Below are 21,775 nucleotides of genomic sequence, written 5' to 3' on the forward strand. Positions count from 1 at the left end.
TGTTTGATTCACGCCCAGTGGCAAATCTTTCATAAATATTCAGTTCTATTTGTAATAGACAGAGATGCAAAGTGGTTTGACAACGATTAAGGGCTGGACATTTGGACTGGCATAGGAAAATGTTGAAATGAAAAATTTGTTAACGTCACGAATTTGGGTACGTCTAAACACCGCTCAGGACCTCCTGAGTGCACTCAGGACATACAATGTGCACTCAGGACCCTTTATAGTCATCGTATTTGCACACAGGATGGATGAATATATCCGTTACACGCTGCTTATTTAAGAGTTAAATTTTGGTAGAATTTGAAATCGAACTTAGATAGATATGTTAATTTTTATGAAATAATGAGGGCACGTGTTACTGATTACACAACTACTGAGCCGTGAATTATCCAATCAACACAATTGATTGGATTATCTTTATTGTTGTTTATGAATTGTGTTGTTAGTACTGTGTTAAGTTTAAAATGAATAACACGATGTTATTAAGTTTTGTGAAAGTTGCAGTGTAGAGACTGAAAAACATTTCCTTATGGAATGCACACTTTATGACGGTATTCGATATAACCTTTTTCATGAATGTTCAAAATTTATTCAAGATTTTCACAGCCTTGATATAGATAACAAATTTATTGAAATTATGAACTGGTCCTATATTTTCAATGACAATATTTAGAATTTAACCTTAATAAGACAGATCAGCATTTATTTATATGATTTGCCAAGTCTAATATCTTGGCTGCGTACGTGCTGTCCTTGGTCTTTTCCTTTGGTTTGGCTTACGAGCAAGTTTCTGGGGTTTTGGCACTTGAAACTCTGTGCACGAAGACTTAGTCGTGGTTTGAACGGATTTCGTTTACTTACAAATTATTTAGAAATAATACCCAAATATGATAATTTTCAGAAAACGGAGACAAATTAATTTTTCAGAATTTATTTTCACATTGGAATTCGTTCAAGGCTTGTATTACAGTTAGACAAGAACGACTTTAATGAGAAAGATAAATCTTACTAAATGCGGATTTGTTAAAACATTCGTATTACTCAAGAATGAAATTACTGGACAAGAACGATAAAAATGAGAAAGAACACTAACTATATGAGATTTGATTATTTGAAAAGCGTATTTCGGCAAGTACGGCTTCTACAGTTAAGAACGGGTTCCATTTACCAAACTAAATCTTAATTCATGAAAAGTATGACAAATTTATTTCCCTTTTCAAACTCGTTCAAGGGATTTATTACTGGACAAGAACGAGTTTCAATAGGGGAACAAATCTAACTAAATGAAATTTTGATTGAATCGCTATGTTATACATACACAGCCTCTTATTGGTCAAAAAGTGTTAATTATTTGAATGAATCTCAAAGACAAGAAAATAGAACAAAACACACACACACAATTATATATATAAGAATTAGAACGCAATGATACCAATATTTTTTTTTTAATTCAACGCTATTTTTAGTGAGTGATCAGATTAACTGTTAGCTTGAAAGTAAATTATAAATGGTGTTTCACCGATTCTTTTTTTTACTATGGAACAATGCAATTGAAGTCTATTGTAATATATCTAGAGATATGAAAATACGAAAGAATTATTCTTCTTAATTTTTGAACTAAGAATAAAACTAAACTTTTTATTGCACGAAATTTTAATAAAATACGAAAATCTATACAATGAAAATAATAACGATATTTTTTTTTATCTAATAAGTTAATGAAATGAAATGAATTGAATGAAAATTTCCCAACTATATATGTAGATTTCTCATATTTCTCGACTGGCTTCAATTATTACAAACAAAAAGAAAAATGTTTATTTAACGGTTTTTTTTTTATCTAATAAGTTAATGAAATGAAATGAATTGAATGAAAATTTCCCAACTATATATGTAGATTTCTCATATTTCTCGACTGGCTTCAATTATTACAAACAAAAAGAAAAATGTTTATTTAACGGTCTTTTTTTCTAAAACAATATATCTTCATTGTTCTTTATTTTTCGAAAGACATCTTGATTTTGTTTGTTTGCCAAGCTTACTTGTATGAGGTAAGTACTATCACTAATCACTCCTAATTATTAAAGATCAAACGACCTAATCAACATGATAATTGGTATTCAATATAATCCTCGGTCATGCCTGACATATTCACAAAAATGGCGCGTGCCGATGAAAACTTCAATAACTCCTTAAATGTTAAAATGATTTTATCAAAACAAAAATTATTAGATGAAGAATTAAATTATCTATCGAATGAATACCTTCACCACTCACTAAAACATATATTTCATGTCCTGAGTGCACTTTGTATGTCCTGAGTGCACTCAGGAGGTCCTGAGCGGTGTTTAGACGTACCGCACGAATTTAGCCTTCCAATGGACCAACTTAAGACCCCGGCCGGTTGTTAAAAGAGAATTGTTACTTGCTATGAGCGTGAAGCCTACATGCACTAGTCCTCAGATTTACCCAATTTCGGTCGAACTTGGCTGCGCATAATTTGTATTTATACATCTTACTCAACCAGATGGATGTCGTTTGTTTGATAGTCCTACTCTAACTCTCTTTTACCTGACAGAATTTACAATCGTGAGAATTTCTTTGACATGGCACATTCTGTATAGGTAGTGATTTACCCTGACATTTCCGGGTATTGCAGAGCTACATGTATATTACCTGTATATGGTAAGGTGCCGTGTGAGGTCTTACGTATACAGGTTCACGTTTATAATGGCGTTCAATACCTTTTTCTGATATAACAAGATTTTATGACATTCACACTTCTGAACGTTCTGTATACCAAATTCATATTTTATTTTCAGACCGAATGAGGATATGTTTATTTCCAAGGAAGCATATTGAGTATCAAATTAATTTCTTTATTTTTTTTAACTTGGTAGTGAATCACAGAAATTTTAAAATACTATTGCTTGTCCGATATTAAGGAGTATTCTTGTCTGTTTAGAGTGTGAATAATGTGTCCTATACTGAAGAATGTGAACGACAAGTCTTGCAAAGGTACGAGATATAAAGCACAAAAAATGCGATTCCTCCAGTCTTTCTTAAATACAAATCACAAACGTTTTCTTGCACCGAATAATATATGATTAATACGTTTCAGCTGAACTTAAAACATTTATAATTTCACCAACCTTTACAGTTTTATTTCCTATTTATATTCGAGACTTAGAATTGAATAAATATAAAAATTATAACCCTTTCGAATCATGAAAACTTCCGTTTTTATTACCAAAGTAAACTCCTCCATCATAAAAGATTTCTGAAATCAAAAACAGTTTGTTCTATTGGATAAAAAAAGGAAGATCGTTAGCTGAAGTAGCCTGAAGAACGTTCCATCAAAATACTCCCGTTGATGGATACGTCTAAACACTGCTCAGGACCTCCTGAGTGCACTCAGGACTTAAAAAGTGCACTCAGGACTCTTTATAGTAATCGTATATGCACACAGGACGAATGTAGGCATTCGTTGCACGCTGTTTATTTCAGTGGTAAATTTTGGTAGATTTTGAAAACAAACTTCGAGAGATATTTATTATTTTTATAAAACAATGAGGGCAGGTGTCACTGAATACACAACTACTCAGCCGTAAATTATCCAATCAACAAACTTGATTGGATTATCTTTATTGTTTGTGAATATCATGTTCTTAAACGTCTAAACACTGCTAAGGAGTCCTTAGTGCACTAAGGACTTATAATATGCCACTAAGGACTAGATGGGGTGCTGTTACATGTAATTTCTTTTCATATTATGGTAGATATTAATATTTAATGCATAAATTTCAAATTTTATAGAAAAATAATCGCAAATAAATTAGTAATTAAGCATTGTTTAGGCACGTGCCTGTTTTTCTTTGATATGCCGAAAATCAGTGAACCGATTGACACGTGCCATTAAACATAACAACTGAATAAACAATCATAATCTTTTTATTTTTAGTACTTAACAATTATTTCGAAAAGATTAATGCTTAATATTTTATAATTAAATGTGTTGTTCTTATTTACAATGATTAATAGGACAAATAATTTTGCTTTTGTTTTATTTCTTTTCCGACAAAGTTATTTGCAATAGGTGCACGACTCTGATGTGCGCTAACTAATATTAAGTTAGAGTGTGGTCAGCTTGTTAAAAGGTTTATGTCGGAGAAACCAAGACAAAAGGAATAGATATATTTATAAGTTTTTTAAAGAATTTAGATTCGTGTATATACAAATTGTTTCACTAAATCAATATGAGTAAATTCTGAAAAACTATAAAACATGATGTTTGCTTCCACTTTATATTACTAATTCATACTTTTTACGAATTTCGATAGAATTGGGAAAAAATCATGTGGCGTCCTTGTGGTTTATCAAAACAACTAGTTTTCAACCAGTTTGATAGACAATATGAATAACATAGATATATGAAGGTGTGGTATGAGTGCCAATGAGACAACTCTCCATCCAAGAATTTAAAAAAGCATATATCGAACTTAAGTCAAATGATGTTTCATTTTCAAATATATAAAGGAGACAAATGTTTTTGAAATGTTCCACAATTTTTAGCTCATTATTTACGAAAAATATCCCGTATGTGTTAATTTAGAGCTAAAGATATAATTTTGTCCAAAAAAAAGATTATGCTTTGTACGAATTGCTTAGAAAATATGCTTTTACCATATGATAAGAAAATAACAATTTTTGGAATACAAGATAATGTGAATACTTTATACCTAAATCTATCCCATGTAAAATATGAAAAAAAAAGACATTTTTTTTAAGAACAAGTATGTCAGAAGGAAATCCTATGTGTATTTTATTAACCGCAAATTCTCTCTTTAAGACATTGTACGAAATAATTTATGAAATAATGACTATGTGGTATGTGCTTTGCTCATTGTTTGAAGGCCGTTCGGTAACTTATAATTAATAAATTTCTGTGGCATTTTATCTCTTGTGAAGAGCTGTCTCATCGCCAATCATACCACATCTTCCGCCCAAACGGTTCATGTATTATATAATAAGTTTGGTTGCATGAAGTAAAAATTTCTTTTCATATAGAATTCGTTTTTGTCCTGAAATATATTGCTCAAACCAAGGATTTGTATACAAATCCTTGCTCAAACGTGTTATTTATATGATAATAAATTTTGAAAATGAACCATAGCAAACGCACAAGAAATAAAAAATGTGCAAACAGTTCATGTTTTAAATACGTCTGTTTACATGATTATTATTTATTAAATAAGTTTACAAGAAATATACAAATCCTTGATTCTGAAAAAAAAAATAGATAAAATTTAAACAACTTATTCAGTGCGAAATTAAATCAAAATTGATCATTGAAATAATCTGAAACTGAAAAATAATTCATTTATTAGTATGTAACTTTGGAAATTTTTTAGCGATAAAACTGTAAAATACTTGTTCCAAAGATAACATTGTAATCAATTATGTAATTTGACACGTGTCTAACGGTTCATTGATTTTCGGCAATATCAAAGAAAAACGGCAAGTGCCTAAACAATGTTAAATTACTCATTTATTTGTGATTACTTTTCTACAAAATTTGAAATTTATGCATTAAATATCAATCTCTACCATAATATGAAAAGAAATTACATGAAACAGCACCCCATCTATATATGGCATATTATAAGTCATTAGTGCACTAAGGACTCCTTAGCAGTGTTTAGACGCACCCGTTCTTAAAGCAGTGTTTTGAATTAATTTAAAGTTGTGATATTTTTTAGTTGTTTCGGAATTGTTTCATGCTTTTAAATTTACTTTATGCGTTGTGCATTTTAACGATTATGTAGAAACAAATAAACATAAATTCACTTTCAATGCATTTTAATACAGTTTCTCTTATGCTCTTTGTCTGTTATTCATTTCTTGCATGTAAACATATTTCTCGTATCACACTGCATGCACGGAGTGTAATACGAAAATGTTTTACGAAAAACTTAATTTTGATTATCAGAAAATTACCCAAATATGATGAATGACAGAAACTGAGATGAAAAAGGAGAAAGATTCATTTTTCAGAATTTATCTAAATTCCTTTCATGGCTTTAAAACTGGGCTTGTATGCATCAAGTTACTTAAATTAAGATGTGTGCCGAACGAACAGATTTTTCTACATGTCCTATACCAATGTAATTTGGATGGTTGAGAAATAAGATATATACACGAAAAATTACGATACAAAACAAAAACTTGCTTCATCAAAATTAAGGGGAAATGTTGATGAGAAATTTCTTTTTCAAATTTTATTTCCCTTTCTGTCAAATTCATCAGACTCAAGCTGGCAGCCACTTTTAGGAGCCACTTTTTTCCAGCAGCCAATTTTCATGATATGCCTAAAAAGCCAAAAACTGTATAAGACTCAAACGTTCCAAAAATCTCAAAATCTTAGTTAAATATAATTTAACAGCGAAATTCGACAATTTGACGGCTGGTGGTGATTCTCAAAAGATTTCAGTCCATTTTAAATACCAATAAAGCTAGCAGCCACTTTTTTTTCGGAGGACACTGTTTGTTTAATAAAAAATTGTACAATTTAAAATCCTTTTTTTCGTTCCTTTTCTCGTTTTTTTTATTCCTTATGATTAAGAGGTACACAAACAATGTAGGAATAGAAAATAAAAAAAATCAAAGAACAACTTATATTGTTTATAATGGATTTAAGTAAGATATGAGAAATCGTGATATAATATTCAATAAACTGAATAAAAAAGATGCAATGTACGAGAGAAAAATTACATACAAGCTTTCCATACTCTTGGCATCCTCAAATATCCAGTATTTCAATTGAAACCATTTTCAATATCAATTTCTGTATATATAAAATGAAAACAATTCGGTATACATGTAATGTTAATCTTTTTTTGAATGTGAACAAGTATTTTCTATAAAAATCCTACGTGGACTTTTTTGTACGGCATGCGACATTACTAATTTATTGATCTAAAACTGAAATTTTCCATATCAAATGTGCCATTACATATAATTGACATATAACTAAAACTGTGGTGGCCAGACGGGCCCGGATCCCAGAAAAATATTTAAGTGGTGAATAGCCTGGGTCAATTCCTTTGAAATGAGCTAGGTCTGGTTCGGAACTTTGGCGTAGGGATATGCCGAGGAGTACCGAATGTGTGGTTTGTATGGAAAATACGTTATGAGGTAACTTTGAACCCCTGTGGTGGCCAGACGGGCCCGGATCCCCAAAAATATTTAAGTGGCGAATAGCCTGGGTCAATACCTTTGAAATGAGCTAGGTCTGGTTCGGAACTTTGCCGTAGGGATATGTCGAGGAGTACCGAATGTGTGTTTTGTAAGGAAAAATACGTTACGGGGCAACTTTGAACCCCTGTGGTCGCCAGACGGGCCCGGGTCGCAGAAAAATATTTAAGTTGCGAATAGCCTCGGTCAACACCTTTGAAATGAGCTAGGTCTGGTTCGGAACTTTGCCGTAGGGGTATGTCGAGGAGTACCGAATGTGTGTTTTGTAAGGAAAAATACGTTACGGGGCAACTTTGAACCCCTGTGGTGGCCAGACGGGCCCGGATCCCCAAAAATATTTAAGTGGCCGAGGAGTACCGAAAGCAAGGGTGGTTAATATGAAAAGTACGCCAAACATAGATCCATTAAGATGACTCCTGTCGCTGCAAGTAAAAAAGAACAGAAAACAAAGTGTCCTGGAACTTGTATGGTAACCTTCTTCGTTTAAAGGGAAACTTCGCAAAAAAATAAAAAATTGATATTATGTCCATTCTGTATAAAAAAGCACAAATTCATAAATATAAAAGTTTTATTCTGCTAGATAAGAGATCACCATCGATTTTAAATTTAGAGTATCAATTCTCTGCGTGCGGCCATTTTGACATCTTCTCGGTTTAGAAACCCCGATATATCTATAAACCACAAAGGACCAAAACCAGCAGTAACCTAACGTAGTCGCATTTATCCGACTAACTAACTTGATACGGAAAATGTAATTATTTTTTTAAATAACTATGGTCTGTCGTTTTAAAACTGTGTTTTCTTTACGAAGTTTTTGAAACAAGAAATTTATAAGGGAATTAGTTAAAAAGTCAAAGTTCAAAGTCATAAATAAGTGTTCCGTGTAAAATCGTTTTCGAAAATATAATTTGTTCATAATTCTTTTATGTAATAAACTTATTTAAATAAATTCGGACCTTCTCTTATCTGATCACCAGCATGGCTAAAGGAATTATTCCCTGAGGTATTGTGAGGTGACACGTCCAGGTATTCAAGCGATTTCCTGTCGGGTTTAAAAACTCTTATTACACAATTACATAAAGCATGTTCATGCATCGCTTCACTTCTGAGGGTATTGATTAGTGTACACGGCCGATAACTTGTAACTTTCAATTTTAAAACTATCAGGTGTAATATACATCTTTGTCTTGCGTGTCCGATAGTGATATACTAGTCATTACTAAACTCATACGCTTGTTTATAAATAACATTTCTAGTGTAAAGAATGATATTTATGAAAATCTAAATAATTCCAAAAAAAGATTTGATACAATAAAAATCTATTTACATATTTTTCCAAGGGTAAATTGGGGAAAATGTAAGTATATACTCGTTGTCAATAATGATGGACATTTTGAAACATGAAAAACTATTGATTTAAAAAATACGCACTTGTCGATCATTGGTTTATACGCCTAGATAGAAAGTTACGGAACTATAGATAGTCGCAATTTAAAATTGTATATTGAATATAAGAAAGAACATCTAGAACCAATTTGATTTAAATACAGGTCGATATCTAACTTGCTTTGGTTCATCGAAGTTATGGACATAGTAAAATCACAAATTTATATTTCAATTAGATTGTTCTCGAACAGTTGAAGAAATTCGTCATCATCACAATTGTTGGGTATAATGTATATAATAGAACCTTATGCCAATTTTCCTGTTCCGACATGCATGTAATATATATGCCACTGGACGTACACTAATGATCCCCAAAAGTTTATTTGAAGAAATAAAGAAACTTCACTCCGGATAGACTGATAGTAGTTGTATTAACGTCTGATCAGCTTGAGGGTTGATTAATTTATTACGTTAGCTTGTGGGGGAATAAACCATTCCCACTATTGCACTTATGCATAAAATATTAAATAAGAGTAATATAAGAGAAAATATAAATACGAAAAGTCGCATATCTGGTAAAAAAAAAAGTCTCACCAACTATAGGATTTCACGTACAATTGTCATTATGATCGAAATAACGGACAGTCATTAAAATACATGCATGTACGCTTTGATAAAAAGGGGTGCCGCAGTTGCATATTATTCATCATAAATCTATTTCAAGTTTATGCTTTCCTGTTATTCTTATCAGTTAACGCAGAGACATGTAACTATACATCTCTAGTTAACGACAATCAACTATATAAATATCTGAATCTGATGTGACTTACAGTTCATCTCTAGTGGTTCATCTCTTTCTTTTTATTTCTTCTTTTTTTTTATTTCGGCAGGAACATAAACATTGTTAGATATAATGTTCCCAGGTTTGAGGGGGGGGGGGGGGGGGGGGGGGGGGGGGTTGGAGGTCAAGGCTATCGAAAGTTACAAAATAAGAACGTTGTATTTATGAATTTACAAGAAGAATTCTGTTCTTGGACGTTGTTTTCTCCTTTCTTTCTTTTTTTAGTTCAGTGATTTAAATTGAGAAAAAATCTAGTCAGAATTTAAATCGTTCCGACAATCCCCCACCTAATACTCCTCTAAAATCATGAATGGTCATGCTTCACAATCAACAGAATTTACTTTGCATTGGTACATTCTGTATCGGTAGTGATTAACCTTGAGATTTCCGGGTATAACAGAGCTACTTGTATATTACCCGTATGTGGTTAGGTACATCGTCCCATGAGGTCTTTCGTATACAGGTTCACATTTATAATGGTTTCTGATATAACAAGGTTTTATGACATTCACACTTCTGCATGTTCTGTATACCAGTTTCTTATCTTATTTTCAGACCGAATGAGGATGTGAATATTTTCCAGGAAAAATATTGAGTATCAAAGTATCAAATTAATTTCGGGATTTTTTTCTTTCTTGGTATTAAATCACAGAAATTTAAAGATAATACTGCTTATAGATATAAGAAGATGTGGTATGAGTGCAAATGAGACAACTCTCCATCCAAGTCACAATTTATAAAAGTAAACCATTATAGGTCAAAGTACGGTCTTCAACACGGAGCCTTGGCTCACACCGAACAGCAATTAAGCTATAAAGGGCCCCAACAAATTACTAGTGTAAAACCAGGAGTATTCTTGTCAGTTAAGACAGACATATAATTATATGTATATATATGTCTGTGGTATAGACATGGTTTATGAATGAATGATAAGTCTTACAAAGGTACAAGATATAAAGCACATTGAACATTGATTCCGCCGGTCTGTCTCCATTCAATAAAGGCAAGTTGACGTTAGATTGATTCTGTAAAAAAATTTTAAACATCGTTGGTCAAATAGCTAAAGTATTTGTTGTGATATGTAGAATGTTTTAATAAGGACATTCCCGATTAGGTAAATGTAGATCGCTTTGGACGGACCAAACTATATTAATGTAACTGATAATTTTCTCTGCACATTTAAATATTCAAGGTTACCGATGATAATTCAAAATAGCACAGTTTTTGGTTTATACGCTCGTTTTCGTGGGCCATTTTTATTTATAAAATTATTTCATTGAAAGTTATTCAGAATTCCGATGTTACAACAAAGTACTCACCCATCTATTTAAAAAATGAGCTAACGCAAAATATAAAAAATATATATAACGGCGATTCAGGTATTTTGCCACCATATTCCTCCCCAAATAATTATTTTTTTCTGGCTCAAACCCACATTTCTCTTTTATCATTTTTGTTTATGTTTTTCAAACCGGAAAATAATTTTTGTTCTTAATTATTCGATCTCATTCCAATAAGACAAAGTTGACCTTAAATTTCCTGTCAACTTTATTTATCTTTCTTCAAATGGCTGAAGTATTTATACGTTGTGAGATTTAAAATATTTTGATTGGGACATTAATTCCTGAATATGTAAATAAAGATCGCTTTGGACGGACCAAATTATATAATTGCAATTGGTAATTATCTATTTCAAATATTCAAGGTTACCGATTCTAATTTAAAATAGTACACTTTTTAGTTCATACACTCGTGTTTAGAATGCCATTATTATTTATTCAATTAAATTAATTCAGTATTTCATTGTTACAAAACTATTCAGCAGTCATAATTCATTTTAAACTGAGCTTACGGAAAATTAAAAATATACCACGGCTATCCAGTTATTGTGCCACCATATTACTCCCTCAAAATAATTATCTTTCTTTTTTTATTTTCTGTCTCAAACTATCACTCCCGTTTATCATTCATACGAAATGATGTTCACACCTGGAACGGTGAACCGTGACGGCTAAAATTCACTGAATGAAGATCAAAAGATTAGAATTACAGAATGCAAACCTTTAAATACCTTGAATTTAACCACGCATTCAACAGGTAGTCACTAAGTGTCACAGTACAATACACATTGTATTTACACGGTACTAGTTAGCGGAAAATGTTTACTAGACTGAAGTAAAAGGTGAGAATACAAACATGCATTTTTAATACACTATCAGTTAAATATGTTTGTTGAAAATATCCGTCGGAAAAAAAAAATCATAAAAATATTCTATTGTATGATTTACTTTTATTACTATAATGACTATAATCATATCAGAAATCCTTAAAATATAAATCGTACATTTTATTTTTAAAAGTTGCACGGCTGATCACTTTACTTTCTTAATTATTAGTTGGTTAATAGCTACGCCAAAAGTCGTCGATGCGCTTTAAATCGCGTTATTAGATGATTAACGAACAAGACTTAAATGAGATTAATTCCACTCCTGGCATGCAAAAAGACTTAAACTACGTCACAGAAGTCAGGAAGTTCGAATAAATAAAATTAATGATTCCCAATTTTCTTCTTTATTAGTTTTCATATCCAGATAAAACTTGGTGAATATGTTTTTTTATGGTATTATGAACATAATAAGATGATAAGTAAAAAATCGCGAATTTTCCCTTTAAGGATGTACACCTTTTTAGGAGCCAAAAATTTCTAGAATTAAACTTTTTTTCTTAACATGATTTTTGGGTTTATATGACTGTAAAAAAATAGTTGGCGAAGAAAAAATCATATGGTGGTGCACTTTTTTTGATACGGTCCTTTGAAAGTAGCCAATTTTGATAATTTTCCCATTTTTCATCAATTGTTATCTATTTTTGGGCTATTTTCGTGAAAAAAATCACAGTTCCACAATTAAACTTTTTTCATACTGATAATAAAGATAAAGTGGACCAATCTGAATAGATTTAACTTACAAAAACTATATATAGGTGTTAATATAAGAAAGTTTTATCATATTTTAATGCTTTTTTGTGTCAAATTTACCATGCTGTCAATTTTGTAAATTTGGGATTTTTCTGTTTTAAGAAAAAATGCATATTATTTCAACTTTTTTGTTATAAATGATTGAAAAAATACATATCTAAGAAATTTGAAAAGAAAAAAAATGGTATGGGATGTACATGTTTCAGTTGAAATCAAGTAGTGTACCCCGCACCCATTTTCTCAAAATTTTGGCTAAAAAGACTGTCTTGATTGGTAATAAAACTTGAAAAATAAATTACTCAAAAACTACTCATTGTAAATATACAATTTTTTCACAGAGTTAAGTTTGATTATAACATTTTTAAGATTCATTGATATTTTCCACTTGTATCACATGTTTTGGAAATAATTCCAGAACGAGATTTCAACGAGACTGAAACGTCAGAAGAATACATCCTTAAAACAGGGTAAATTTAAAGTAGGGGTTACAGTTCGAATTACTAAAATTAAGGACGTGTTTGAAAAGGGATACACCCTAGGTGGAACGAAGAAGTCTTTACTGTGTCCCATGTGTTAAACACTCAACCCCAAACGTATCGTATAAAGGATTTTAACGACGAGGAAGTACAAGGTTCCTTTTATGAGCCTGAACTTCAAAAGACGGATCAAGATTTGTACCGCATTGTAAAGGTCATGCGAAAACGAACCAAGGGTGGTGTGAAAGAGGTCTTTGTTTAATGGAAAGGGTACCGTAAGTCCTTTAATTCTTAGATAAAACAATCAGACATTCAGTAACAACCTTTTAGCAAGCTTAATAGTCTTTGCCAATTTGCCCAAGAGTATAAAGGTTACTTTCCCTATGTGAGTTATGGGTTTGAAGGCTTAAACATCTGAGCTCTGTCTTTACCAGATACTGAACCACTAACGGTTTTTGATCTCCCACCTGCATTGACAACAAACGTTCCACGAGTGCATCGATTTTTTGTTGTGTGGAGTTTATTATCTTATTTACTTTTTCCTCGAGTTCTTGTTGCAGAGTGGTTTTAGACTCATCTACTTTTTTATCGAGTTCTTTAATTGTTGTATCATATCATTTCTCTAGGCGTTTTATATCCGTCTTCATCTTGTTACACTCGGATTGTAATTTTAATTCTAATCGTCTCGTATTGTCTTTCATTCGCCGCATGACCCATCGTTTTGTTGCAGCATCCGTTCCATGACTCGGATATTTTAGGTTAGTGATACGATTGTAGTTCATGTTCAAGTCTTCAAGCAATTGACTCCTATTCATTTCTCTCTTTAAAATCAAAATGTGTCTGTCATTTATTTATAGCATCGAATGGAAAATACAACTTTATCAAAAGGTTGACCTTCCGACAATAATTTCAACACATACAAACAAAAGTGTCTACAGACCAATGTTCCTCGGTGTTGTAGTAGATCTTAGGTTTTAAGTAGTTTACATTTCGTCGGGGGGGGGGGGGGGGGGGGGATGGCAGTCCGGAATCAAAATATACACGTTGCTAGTTGTCGTCTTATTACAACACGTTCAATGGGTTCCAGGTCCCATAACGGTATCATGGTTTAAAATACCACACTCTTCATGGTGTGGTTGGGAAGGTAGGGCATGAATACACCTCTAAAATGAGGTATCTTAAAAGTTTTAACTGCTTTCTCCAACTCTCCGTTTGATAGGGGCTTCTTCGGAAGTAGAATGTTGTGTACTCGTATAATTTATTTTAAGTTTTCTAGCCTCCAAACGGGCGCGAAGTTGCAATCGTCTTTCAATATCATCCATCTTCTGTTTACATATGATAAATTGTTGTTGTTCTTTATGTAATATTTTTTTACAAGGTTTGATTACTCCAGGCATTGTTACTTTACCACCACACGTCTTTAATCAGTTTTGTAATGTCCATGTGCCAGAGTACTGATTCATCTGGAAAAATGTAACGTTTGTCATCTTGTGCTGACAGGGCAACTTTGTTAATTTCTTCAGTCACCACGTTGTGAAGGTAACTGCGAAAGACATTCATTTTTCTATGACAACTTTGCTGGGTCATCAAACACGTCTTATAATCGTTAAAAGTAATGTTCTGTCAAATGACTTGTTTCTTCATTCCTTCAGCTTTCTTGACTATCATCCATTCGATATGAGTACATCTTTGCACAAAGCCTTACAAACTCAGCCATCATTTGACTACCACATTCATCCTTAAACATACAAATCACTTTTTTGTTGGCGTTGGTTGGAATTCCAAACGGGTTGTCCATTCAGTAGTATGATGTGTCAAACTTGTTTTGAATGTGAGGTATCATGTCCTTGTAAAAGTCGTCGGTTTGAATTTTATAGGCTAAACTGTCAGTGTCGGTAAACAGTAGTCGAGCCTTGTTCCCATAGAATTTACGCACGAAGTCATAGTGAAAGTCGTACATGCATGCTCTAAAGTATACAGGCTTGTCAAACTTGAGTTGTGTTTTCTTCATGTGTACTGCTACCATGGACTCGTTAAACACCACACGCCGGTCAAAGTTGGGTTTATCTATCAGTTTCAACGCTTGCTTCTCGGTAGTCACTAATTTTACATTCACACGTTTACGTATGTTTTCCATGGTCTTTCCAAACACTGAGTTGGGACCAACTTTGCCCCTCTTCTTGTTGACTTGTTCATTTATTTTTATGAGGCTGACTTCATACAAGAACTTCTTAGGAAGAAAGAAAAGAAGTTAGCAGTATCCTTCAACTTTACTTTCCGCTATATAGATGATGTTCTCTCTCTAAATAGTTCAAAATTTGGTGACCATGTTGAACGCATTTATCCCATCGAACTTGAGCTAAAGGATACAACAGATACAGTTAAGTCTGCCTTATATCTTGACTTACATCTAGAAATTGACAATGAGGGTCGGTTGAAAACAAAACTTAACGACAAAAGAGATGATTTTAACTTCCCAGTTGTGAACTTTCTATTTCTATGTAGCAACATTCCAGCAGAGCCTGCATACGGAGTATATATCTCCCAGTTGATACGATATTCCCGGGCTTGTATGTCCTATCATGATTTCCTTGATAGAGGATTGCTGTTCACAAGGAAGCTATTAAACCAAAAGTTCGAAATGGTGAAGTTGAAATCATCCCTTCGTAAACTTTACGGACGCCATCATGAGATGGTTTGACCGTTATGGAATGTCCGTTTCACAGATGATACCGGATATGTTCCTAATGTCGTAACTACAATTCCGTCCCTTTTTCACGAATGTGACCTACCGAATTAAACTTGTTACCGGTTTTGTACTAGCATGTCTTTTTTCTATTTTAGCCATGGCGTTGTTTTTTTTTTTCGATTTATGAGTTTGAATGCCCTCTGGTAACTTTCGCCCCTCTCTTGTTCATCAGTTTTAAAAAATCCTTTTCAGACTCGGTGGTGGCTATTGTTCTAAGGTTTGTGTTCAGGTCAATGTAAGTTTAAGCCAACTTGATTGTTTAACACACGATGCACTTTGGTTAATACCAAGTCATGGGAACAACACTGTTTCAAATTTCTATGATAAAAAACGTACGTTACACGTTTGTTTAAATGCGGTACCAGCTTATGAACCTTGTTCATTTCAATGTTTTCAGGTAAAAAGGGGTAGTCGTTGTTAGGTTTTGAGTTGTGTTAGATTGATTCTAAAGAAAATACTACTGTAAAGTTCAATATTCTATTCAAACATAAGCATAAACATAGTTACAATATTCTACATAGATACGCGACGTCATATCTTTAGTGGCGACGGCATATATAGTTACGTTTTACGTCCCCGCAATCCTCGACATCCTGGGGGAATTTACTAAGAAATAAAATTTACAATCACAAAGAATAAAAAGGATTCTACTGTTACTGTCTCTGTAATATACGATACTTGCAAATTATACTTTAACTAAAACCACTGTTGTCTTTAAAATTGTGCCTCGAACATTGAATGTCATGGAAAGTGAACACCACCATAAAACGGCTTTTACTGTCCATAATCACTATTTTAATGGTAAAAAGTCCTTTTCCTTCCTTATTCTGTAAAATCAGAATTTACTTTTAGCGTGAACGAAGAGAATAATGCGTATTACTATTTTCACTATTTTGTCCTTGTAATTCCAACGGATACATTAATTTAACAATTGGTCGGTTTGTGATACCCGTGTCTGTTTTGATGGCTGATAGCAGTTCGTATAAATCCATCCTTTCCACGAATCAAATCTTCCACGACGGATAATCTCCACATGAGTCTATTAGAATCGTTGTGAACTTGTACGATGTCCCCTACTCCAATATTTTGAATGTTACTACCTGTTGCACGGTGAAATTCTCGTAAGAATGTTAAATATTCATTCCTCCAATGTGTACGGAAATGTTCAATAAACTGATGTTGTCTCTGAAGTTTTTTGTTACAAGACGAATGGTTAGAATTGTGGAAATTTTCAATATCATCAATTTGATGTGGTTGCGAATCAAATCTTCTCCAGTTAAGTAAGTGTGATGGCGTGAGTGGTTGTGGATCGGTTATTTCCGTTGATATATACCTAATCGGACGATTGTTTAGCCTTCTTTCAACTTCATTTACTATTGTTCGAAGCAAATATTTCAATAGTAACAAATGATCGACCTAATACTTTCTTAATTGCATTTTTTGTAATCTTATAAGTCTTTCCCACCATCCACCAAACCATGGGGCTCTATTTGGGATACATTTACATTCAGTTTCGCGATCCACCACTTTTTGTTGAATTGATTCGACAGCAGTTTTAAATGTATATCTGACATCATAATTCTTGAAAGTGAACGACGTGCCACAAACCTCCTAAAACCTAACATAAATGACTCTGTCAGATCCGGTACACTTTCAAGATGCACTGCTCGTGTTGCTGCACATGTAAACAGGCAAATATAAGTTTTGCAGTCAATGTTAGTTTGTCCTTTTGTACATAAAGGACCTGTAAAGTCGATACCTGTAACAAAAAAGGGGTATTCGTCGTCTATCTTTCGGAATCGGCGGTAACTCAGGTGTGCAGTTAGTTTTTCCTGCTACTTTATTGCACTGTGAGCATTTTCTAAGGTGGCATTTAACACATTGACGAATCCTAGGAATCCAAAACTTCTGCTGAATATGCGCAATTGTGCTGTTAAGTCCAGAGTGTAAATTTTTGTGATGCATGTCTCAAATTATCAACGACGTAAAATGGTGTTTAGTTGGTAACAAAATTAGGATACCGGTACTTAGTATTATAATCTAACGGTGCGTTGTTTAGTTTTCCTCCGCATCGCAATAATCCGATGTCGTCCAAATACAGTGTTAGTTGTCTAACGATAGCAATTTTCTGTTTGATGACGGGTTCAAACTATCAATCTCGGGTTCTACGGTCGTTCGTTGAACATTCCGGGTAAGTGTATTATCGGCTTCTCCGATTTCTTGAATGCTGAGTATTCCAATCGTTCGCTAGATTTTAAGGGTCTTCAAATTGCGAATAAATCTTAACAGGTATGCTGTTATTCTAACCAATTTACTTAACGAGCTATATTTTTCAATTTGAATACAACTTGTCTTTGGTACATGTATCTCGACGTTCATAGATTTCTCGGTAATCATTGAAAATGTGTTACAGTATTCAATATTTCTTGTCCAGTTTGACCAACCTTCTCTGTTGGCAAATCGATTTGGGTCCCTTTATCCAAAGTTCAGTATTTGTCAGCTGTTTTGCAGTAATTCCGCGGGTAAGATAATCTGCTGGGTTTTGGTCAGTTGGGCAATATCTCCCATCACTGTTTTCAGCCAATTTTGTTTTATTTCTTTGAGACGATTAGATACAAATGTAAGTAACGTTTTTGTTGACGATATCCAACTCAACACTATTTGACTGTCACTCCAAAAATATGTCTTCTGTGTGTCCATCAATCCAACTAAATAGTTTGCCAGTCTGGTTCCTATCAGCGCACCCATTAGTTCCAAACGTGGCAGTGTTAGAGTTTTTGACCGGAGAGACTTGTTTTTTGTAATGATCATACTGGAAGTGTTCCCTTTCACTAGATAGGCACACGCGTCATATGCTTGTTGACTGGCTTCTGTAAATATATGAAGTTCAGTCTCCTGTTGCGCATCAGATTCAAGTGTTAATTGACAGGACATTTCAGTTTTAGTTGCTTCTTCGATTTCAACAGCGATCGATTTCCACTCTTCTTTTAAAGTGCAAGGTAATAGTTCGTTCCAGTTTAACTTCTCTTTCCATAATCTTTGCATGAAGAGTTTTGGTGTCACAGTAACTGGTGATATTAATCCAAGCGGATCAAAGATTCTTGACGACTGGCGCAACACTTCTCGTTTTGTTAATGGTATGTCATCATTTTCTGTTAAAGTAAGTTAATTAAACATAATTTTATCGGATTTTGTGTTCCAGCGCATTCCGAGTATTTTGACTGTCTGATTCTCGTTTCCTGCCTTATCCTGTATTGCAATATTTCTTAGGTTTTCATTATTAGAATTCCATGATCTCAAATTAAAACCGGCATTGTGTTATAGTGTGCGAGATTCTGAAAAAAACTTAAGGAGAGTTGTCTCATCAGGAAAACTTGTTAGGATGTTATCTCATCAGGAAAACTTGTTAGGATGTTATCTACATATATATTCTTTTGCAGTTCCGTGGATGTGTTAGATGGATTTTCTCTAAAGTGTTTAATCAATGTAGCACTCAAAATAAAGGGTGAACAGGTTGCACCACAAAATACTACTTTGAACCCGTAAGTTATCAATGGACTATTCAAATTGTTGGGATTCTGTAACTAAACAAATCTCGTTACATCTCTGTCATTTACGTCCAATTCTATGTGTAAGAATGCCTTCTCTATATCAGCTGTCACTGCATATTTCTCCATTCTAAATCGTGTCAAAATTGTAGTAAGTTCGTTCATCATATGCGGGTAATCTGCCAAAAAATCGTTGAGACAAGCGCTGTTAGAATTTGCTTTACAGCTACAGTTATATACTATTCGTATGGGTGTGGTCGTGGAATCCTTCCGAACAGCGTGATGCGGAATATAATGAATTACATTTTCAGAAATTGCCTCATCGCTTATTTTTTCTATAAAACCTCTCCTTTCTTGGTCAGATATAATATCTCCATACATTCTTAACATTTATTTGTCTTTTGAAATACGACGTATTACATTTTCTGTTCTTCTTTTGACGACCTCTTAAATTTATTTGTTGGCAAATCCGGTCAGTTTTCTTTCAATGGTAGTTTGGACACATATTTCCCATTTTGTTTTGTAATGGACGATTCAGCAAAGGTTTCCATGGCATCCATCAATTGCGTATCAACTTCCTTTCCGTCAATTCGTAAAGACTCCAGTCTCCAAAATTTCTCTAAATCGCAACTTTCCTGTTTATGAGATATCAAGACATTCAACATTGAAGTTGAATTGTTATTATTCGTGACTGGTACTGGACCTGACAACAAATATCCGAGTTAATAACTGACAGCAGTCTAACCATTTCCACGTATTACTTTATTGGTTGACCGTTATGGAATAACCGTTTCACAGATGATATCGGATATGTTCCTTATGTCGTAACTACAATACCCTCCCTTTTCACGAATGTGACTTACCGAATTAGACTATTTACCAGATTTGTAATAACATAAGCAACACGACGGGTGCCACATGTGGAGCAGGATCTGCTTACCCTTCCGGAGCACCTGAGATCACCCCAAGTTTTTGGTGGGGTTCGTGTTGCTTAGTCTTTGGTTTTCTATGTTGTGTCATCTGTACTATTATTTGTCTGTTTGTCTTTTTATTTTTGGCCATGGCGTTGTCAGTTTGTTTTCGATCTATGACTTTGACTGTCCCTCTGGTATCTTTCGTCCCTCTTTTATCTTGCACTATATTCCAATAAAAGTCTGCTCAAATTAGAAGAGAAAGCTCGAAAGACTCTGCGTCTGTAACGGTGTGTGCAAGAGATAATCCGCGTAGATAGTGTAGTTCCTGCGTGATTTTTGTACTCTGGCTCTGAAGCGATGATGCTATGGTGGGCACTATCAGTACTTTGATAGGTATAATTTCTCCATTATTAGCTTTCAACTGTACCGTGGGTTTGTCTAGATTTCTCATACCGCTAGTTTTATTCCCGATAGAAACTATATTCAAATTTTCGGACCCCTCTTTCTGTATATTTAGTTTAGTAGCTAAGTCTGCAGTAATAAAGGACCGTTGGGCACCCTCGTCGAAAAGTATGTTTACCTCTGCTGTATTATTCACCGACATTACCTGAGCTAATGCTGTTTTCAGCAAAACGGTTGAAGTTTCTTGACTTGGCGATGTTTTATTCTTAATATCCGTTTGAGGTGTAGTTGTATTTTTCTTACAAAGTGATGTGTGGTGTTTACGATAGCAAATTCTACGGTCGTATTGAGAGCGACAATCTGATACTTTGTGTGTACAGAAACAATTAAAACACACTTTCTTCTCTTTAATAATGGCTATTCTTCTTTCATGCTCTTCAACATATGTGCAGTCATTGGAAAAGTATCCCCTCACAGAATGTGCATGCTTTTCTTTGTGTGGAATTTATTGGTTTTTTTCATACCTTGACATTTCGATGTTTTTCCTGGTGGACGATTGCTGTTGAAATCCTCCTTAACACTTGCTACAAAATTTGCAGTATGATTAGCTATCGGGGGTTGATACATGTAATCATTATGTTCTGATTCCTGAATTAGAAGCTCTCTGGAAATAGCGTCTCGTAGTTTCTGTATATTCCAAACATCACTTCCGTTTTCTAGTGTAATATTTTTTCTGAAATCTGGCGGCAATTTTCCTAGAATTACTGGAATCAGTTATGAAGCAAATATTTCTTGACATTGTCCTAATGATTCTGACCTCTGATGTATACCTCGGACTTATCGTAAAAGGCTCTTAAACTCTCTAAACACTCATCAGGCATATGCATATCCAAAAGTGATCACATGTATGTATTGGTTTTCTTGTGGGTTTGACCATAACGATTCTTTAAAATTTCAATAGCCTTGTAATAATTTGGATTGGTCATAGTGAGGCCTGAAACTACGTTTGCAGCATCTGATTGTAATAAGGACTTCAAATATGAGAATTTCTGAATGTCGGTTAGTGTGTTGTTATGATGAATTGTGGATTCAAATGAATCCCAGATAACTTGGGTAGCCGATGGTTTTGACTTGAGGTCGAATTTGTTAGTGAAAACTCTCAAATGGAATGCGTAAATGGATTTGAATGTTGTATAAACTCTGGGGCTTTGGTATCTAGTAC

This window comes from Mytilus californianus, unplaced genomic scaffold (assembly GCF_021869535.1).
Source record: "Mytilus californianus isolate M0D057914Y unplaced genomic scaffold, xbMytCali1.0.p SCAF_10, whole genome shotgun sequence".
Taxonomy (NCBI): domain Eukaryota; kingdom Metazoa; phylum Mollusca; class Bivalvia; order Mytilida; family Mytilidae; genus Mytilus; species Mytilus californianus.